Source organism: Grampus griseus (assembly GCF_964374135.1).
Source record: "Grampus griseus genome assembly, chromosome: 2".
NCBI classification, from domain to species: Eukaryota; Metazoa; Chordata; class Mammalia; order Artiodactyla; family Delphinidae; genus Grampus; species Grampus griseus.
This window is the reverse complement of record NC_139018.1, coordinates 95,242,234-95,248,233: the sequence shown is the minus strand read 5'-3', so window position 1 is coordinate 95,248,233 and position 6,000 is coordinate 95,242,234. Positions and strand designations below refer to the sequence as shown.

The window sequence follows — 6,000 nt, the reverse complement described above, 5'->3', positions numbered from 1 at the left end:
TGGATGGGGCCCATGGCCCACTCCGGAGGCTGAACTGCCTGGACTAGAAGCCACCGTCCTTGCCATGTGAGGAAGAGCCGTGGCAACCAATGGCGCAGCCGGGACATAACATGCGGCGGCTCCAGGGGCAGTGACCCAGGCCAGTGAGGAGCCGGAGCCACATCCTGCATCCGAGCTGAATCGCTATGCCAGCGCCTACGAAACGGCTCACCTTAGCAACCGCGCGCCCCGCCCCCGCCTAACGTCCCTCCCGTTATTTATGACGTCTTTAGTTACGCCACAGTTATTAGGCTCGTGCGGAGATCCAATCCGCGCCACCAGAGTGGGCCTTTTTCCCAGAGTCCCCAGGGCGCAAGCCATCCTTCCCCTTGCAAAGGCAACAATTACCTCCTGCCGGGCCCTCTTCCCAACCCCGCCCTGCCCACCCTGACCCCAAACAATGAGCCGGCATTTGGGCTGCAGACCCGAGTGGCCCCAAACTCCAGCACCCCAGGGGTGGACTGGGGAGGGAAGGATGCAGAGCTTCCCGAGGAAACCAAAGGACCTGGCATTCTGGGAAATTCAAAAGTGCTAGTCCAGTTCTGGCAATCTGAACTCTTCCTCCACAAAGCTGAAGTCTGAAAGACATTCTTCCTGCCTTTGGCCACACGGCTGACAAGAAAAGTAGCTGACCTGCAAAATGAGCACCAGTTAGGGTGGCGGGAGGGGAACACACCTTACAATTATTCGAAACTGTTGCCATTTCCTCCAAACTCTCAGTATTCACGTCTCAATATTCATACACCACTCTGTTATTAGGGGTCACCACTGAATCAGTGATGACTCCAGAACTTCTGTAGGAGGGGTTTGGGGCAGGTGAGCAATTCATTCTGGGAAAGAGAGTCTAAAACCAAGTGAATGGCCCTTTACGTTGGCATGGGAAGACTTCCCCCATCCCACCTTGTCTCAACAGAGCCATTAATCTAGAAAAAACTACAGTGTCACTTTTCAGAGGTCTACCCTGTGTGCACATATGGAGAAGACACTTAGAATGTTAAAGTCAGCATGACAAGTAATTTTCTTGAAATACTGTAACTAGCACGAAGTTTAATTTCTTCACAGTCCTTTTCATAATCTATTTAATTTTACTCCTTTTTAATCATCTGCTACACCTTTAACACCTAAATTCCAAGAGAGAAGGAGCTTCACCTTATTTCCAGTGCCTAGCACATGATGGTTTCTAAATGGAACTGATTCCAAGATTGGCCTCATTTAGGAGTGGATCTGTTGTTATAATTAGGTTTCCAGAATCTTTTGTATCAATACGGAACCCTTTCCTCTCACATTTCATAGGAAGCTAGACTTCTTAAAGCCCAAACATGGATACGTTTCAGGTTCCCTTGACTGATTTAAATTGATTTAAAATAATTAGTTTGTACAGGAAAAAACTTTCAAAATTTTTACATTTTTCAGAACATAACCACCTTTTCTTTCTCTACTTTCTTCCCTTCAAAACAGACTTTGCAACATTGGGGTGAGTTAAATGATCACAAATCTGGCCAAAAATTAAGCTCTCAATGACATGAAACACATTTTTTGCTCCTTTTAAATAAAAATGCTATATGCAGTACATTAATGTTTTCTTTCAGAAATTACGTTGACAACTTCATCCCTAATTCGATGCATCCGTATAACCGTTTTACAGAAAGGTTCTTTGGCAAAATATTTAACACAAGATACATATGAGATGCTGAGATCTGGGTAATATACCTTACTTGAAAGGCATGAATGGTTTTTAAACAGTGTAGCATAATCACACTTAAGACCATAGTTACTTTGTTCCCAAACCCCTGCAATTCTATTTGAGGGGAGTTCTAAAAGGCCAGTGTCTTCTCCTGTGTCCACAACCATAGACGTACACTGGTGGCCCTCAATCCTGCTCTCCAAACATCAAATAAGGGGCCAGAGATAAGGTCCGGGACTTGGAGAAGTACTAGAAATTCCCTGCCTCAAAAGCACTTTCAGAGTTTCACATTTCCCTAAGGAAGACAGGGCTGAGTAGATATGCTGAAGTCTTCCAAATCCTGCTGGTTGTTTTGAATTATGGCTACACTGGCTGTGTACCCCTTGAGCTTTTATCTCCACATACTTGAATTAAATCCTGTAGTTCCTCTTCGGTTCTAGCATCTGTGACATCTTCACAGGGTCTATATGCCACAGCTGTTTTACCACTTTCTGTAATAAAATTAACAAGGATCAATTCAGAAGTTTTCTTGTTCTAAAACTTCCTGTATACAATGGTAGCACCGAATAATTAGACATTCTTTTGACTTCTAAAAGCAGAAAACAAGAGCATTTTCCTAGAAGTTCCCTCATCTGACACGTCAGTTTTTATTATAATTATTTGTGAAGACATATATAAGAAGTATCAACTTTGGTTCAAAAACTTTATGATCTTAGAAATAAGAACTAAGGAATAAGGACATAGAAATTAAAAGCTGTGGAAACAAAAATGTTCCATCACAATACAATTAAATAGGAAGGCATCAGGTGGGGGTCAAAGTGAGTTCAAACCTGGGAGAGATACCACTGGACTGTAATAGATACTTCCTATTAGAAGCAAGGCAAGTGCCTACTCCTTGGGACCAAAATTCTACCAGATACAATGAACATAGCTTTGGAGACAGAGACAGACAGACAGAGCATTTGAACACTCTACTGGCAGAAACTGGCCCATGTACCCTTTGGACAATACAGCTTGCCTCAAGGCAAGCTAGAGCCACCAGGCTTTTTGGTCTAAGGGGTTTCGTGTACATATAAGGAGTACCTTGGCATATTAGGCACAAACAACCCAGGCATTTAGTTTGGTTCTTAAAGGTTGTTACCCAGAGTTGACAGCGGATGGAGATTGTGCCTGATGACCAGGGAAGTCAAACTTCACTGGAAGGACTGCCCAGGCTGGAAGGCCAAGTCCAAACCAGGGTCAACTCTTACAAGCCAATGAGGTCGCTGACAACTTAGCTAGGATTTCTCAGTCTCTCAGCCTGCAGGGCTGTGAAGCAGGGGAGCAATTCTGTTCCCGGAATCTACTAATCATAAAGTTTCCTTTGGGCACAGCCTGTGACATTCTCACCGCTGTATAACTGGATAGGGAACACAATCAACGCTATTCAATAGCATGACCAGTTTCAAGGCTCACAAAAACTTAGCCGATTATGATATAAGAATCATATTCACCCAATATATCAGAAATAAACACTTCAACAAGAAAACAACGGTAATAATAATAGTCAATATATTTTGTCTGCTTACTATGTTTCAGGCATAGTTCTAAGCTTTTTACATTCATCATCTCATTTACTCTTACAATATCCCCCATTTGGTGGTAAGCTGAATTACTAACCCTATATGCAGATAAAGAAATTGCAGCTTAGAGATATTAAATGCCTTCAAATGTCTCTGGCTAGAAAAACCTAAAATTGCAACAACAACTGCAACAACACCTAAGAGACAATGTTAGGACTCAAACACAGGTGTCCAAGGCTTATAATCACTACCCTATTCTGTATGAGAAGCAAGCAATTGAGGAAGAACTGTATCAAACACTTTCTGTATGAACTGAGGCCAGTCATTCTACATCTAAACACTGGGGACAATAATATTTGCCGTTGTTCTTCTCATAAATGCCACAAAGAACAAATTTAAGACTGTTGCTGTGAAAGCATATGGTGAATGAAAGAATATGTAATGTTTTAGATAACCATTATTTTCATCCAATTAACTTTTCAAATTAGTTTATTTGCTCACTGAAACTGAAGCACTTAACGACAATCAAATAGGTCTTACCTAAAACCACAATCAGCAATTTCTGGAATGCAGCTGTCATAGCTTTCTGAATAGCAAGCTTCTGGGTTATCTTCCTTCTCATAAGGAATGATAATGACCCTAAATCCAACCAAAACAGATGAATTTAAAATGCCTATATGAATAACTGATTTCTAGGTTATATTTTAAAACTAAAAATGCATCTGTGATTCTTAGCTCATTACCTTAGTGATTAAGGGCAGGCACAACACTGGGGTACGGTGAATGTCTCCGTTGCAGGTATACCCTGGCATGGCACATTTTTACGGCTCAGATCTATTCTGGAAGTTCCTAAAATACTACATGGGAAATGCAAACCAAGAACGTGGCACAAATCTCATATTACTCACGGATTTCAAACGGACAAGCTGAGGCTACACTGCTACAGACCCTGCTATCCTCTGCATCAAGGGCTGGACTCATACAGTGAGATAGATTTGGTTGTAGTGCACATGATCCGGCCTCTACGCAACCATCACCCACTCAGGTGAATGGTGGAGCCTCCTCCACCCCATTCGCTAACAGCCCTGCCTCTGACTTAAAACCCTAAGCCCAAGTGCCATGGATTCTAGGAAAAAACTCAGTACCAATCAGAATCCCCTTTCTAGGGATCTACATTTATTTTTCCGCTCAGGCCATTCTATAGGAGGCAAAGGACTGAACATTTACACATGAGTTTATTTCAATCTTCAGACAATGATTTTTTGGGGATAACTGAAGGTCAGAAGACATGTGTATTTGAAGGATTATTTTAGCACAAAACAAATTATTAACCAAAAAAATAATAATAATAATTAATTTTCCCTCCTCCTAAGCTTCTTGGCAGTCAGCGAGTTCTAAAATTCTAAAGTTTAAGGTGTTGTCAGGTACTGCCTAAGATAAAAACCTATATTGTCGGGCAGAACAATTCTGCCCAGGGCTTTAGTTGCTTAGAAAAGGTGATGATGTATCTGAAAAGTTGAGTTTCAGAAAGAAAGGAAAAAAGAGAAATCCCACTCCCTCACCTCCCCACACACACACATACTGGAAAGCAGACCCTCCTCCAACTTATCCAAAGGTTCCTCAGCCATGCCAACTCCAGGAGTCCTGCACTCGTGGGAGGTCAACACCACCTCTAAAGCACAGAAGAACTTCAGGCTTTGCTTCTGAAGTGCTGTCACAGTATCTTCATTTTCCCTTTCTTCAAGGTTAGAAAGATCCCGAAGCTGTTAGGATTTTGAATTAAAGGCTAGACTTCAACATATTCTGTGTTAGAAATAAAAACTAAACTGCAGCAATCCCAGGTAATAGTTTAGGTATGCTATCCCTTCAAAATCAACTGAGACTTGCAAATGAATCACTAGATATGGACCACTATTTCTTTATGATATACCATACAAATACTGGAGAAAATTATGGACACCACCATCCAATCATTGAGATTAGCACTAATTCTAGGTGGCAGACCAATGCTCAGATACTTACATGTGGAAGCCACCCACATCTCCTCCCTATAGCCCTGTTCTATTCTTCTCTCTAAAGTCTAGGAGTTCAGTGTTGAAAGGAGTCTTGTTAGTGAAAGAAAATCTACAGTTTACCTTGATGATCCTTTTTCACCACACATGGAAACCAAAGAAGTAATTTGCCAATTTTTGGCATCTGGAGCTGTTTAGGGCAAGCATATTATGATGAACCACCTCTATCTGGTGCCGAGACAAACCTAAACACATAAAAGACCTAAAAATATCTCAACCCTACATAGAGATTTATTTTGGATATACCTGCGATTTATCAATACCAATTTCATAGAGTGTTTGTGAAGATTAAGTAGGACATTTTAAGCAATGAGTTCACAGTGAGCCCTAAATAAATGTTATTTATTATTTTTAAGTCAGTACTTTTCTGCATCATTTCCAGGGCCCCTGATTAACCAGAAAGTTCCCTGACATCCGGTGGTGAAAGTGATGATGAAAGCATCCAAGAAAGCCCAGCAAAAGCCTATGATGGGGCTGGGTGTAAGCAAAGGAATGGACTGTTTTACTCATCTCATCCTGCAGCTCCTGCTTGAGAATATGACGTGAAGAGGAGACAAGATGGACCTGCCACTGAATTAGGACCTTAATCTGTAGCACACCCTCCCCAAGTTACTGTTAGAAGAGGGAATATGTATACCTTTAT

The 6,000-nt window shown here is 41.7% G+C and overlaps 1 pseudogene across 1 annotated transcript in view; it reads right to left on the bottom strand.

The window, feature by feature from the left end:
* Positions 1-570: 570 nt before the first annotated feature.
* Positions 571-6,000, bottom strand: part of LOC309819283 (RAD52 motif-containing protein 1-like) — a 45,177-nt pseudogene continuing 39,747 nt past the window's right edge. The window contains exons 6-10 of the transcript in view: positions 5,421-5,542; positions 4,880-5,048; positions 3,826-3,924; positions 2,129-2,214; positions 571-672 (exon numbers count right to left, since the gene is read on the bottom strand). The product of the transcript in view is annotated as an RAD52 motif-containing protein 1-like (transcript). The remainder of the gene's footprint in view (positions 673-2,128; positions 2,215-3,825; positions 3,925-4,879; positions 5,049-5,420; positions 5,543-6,000) is intronic.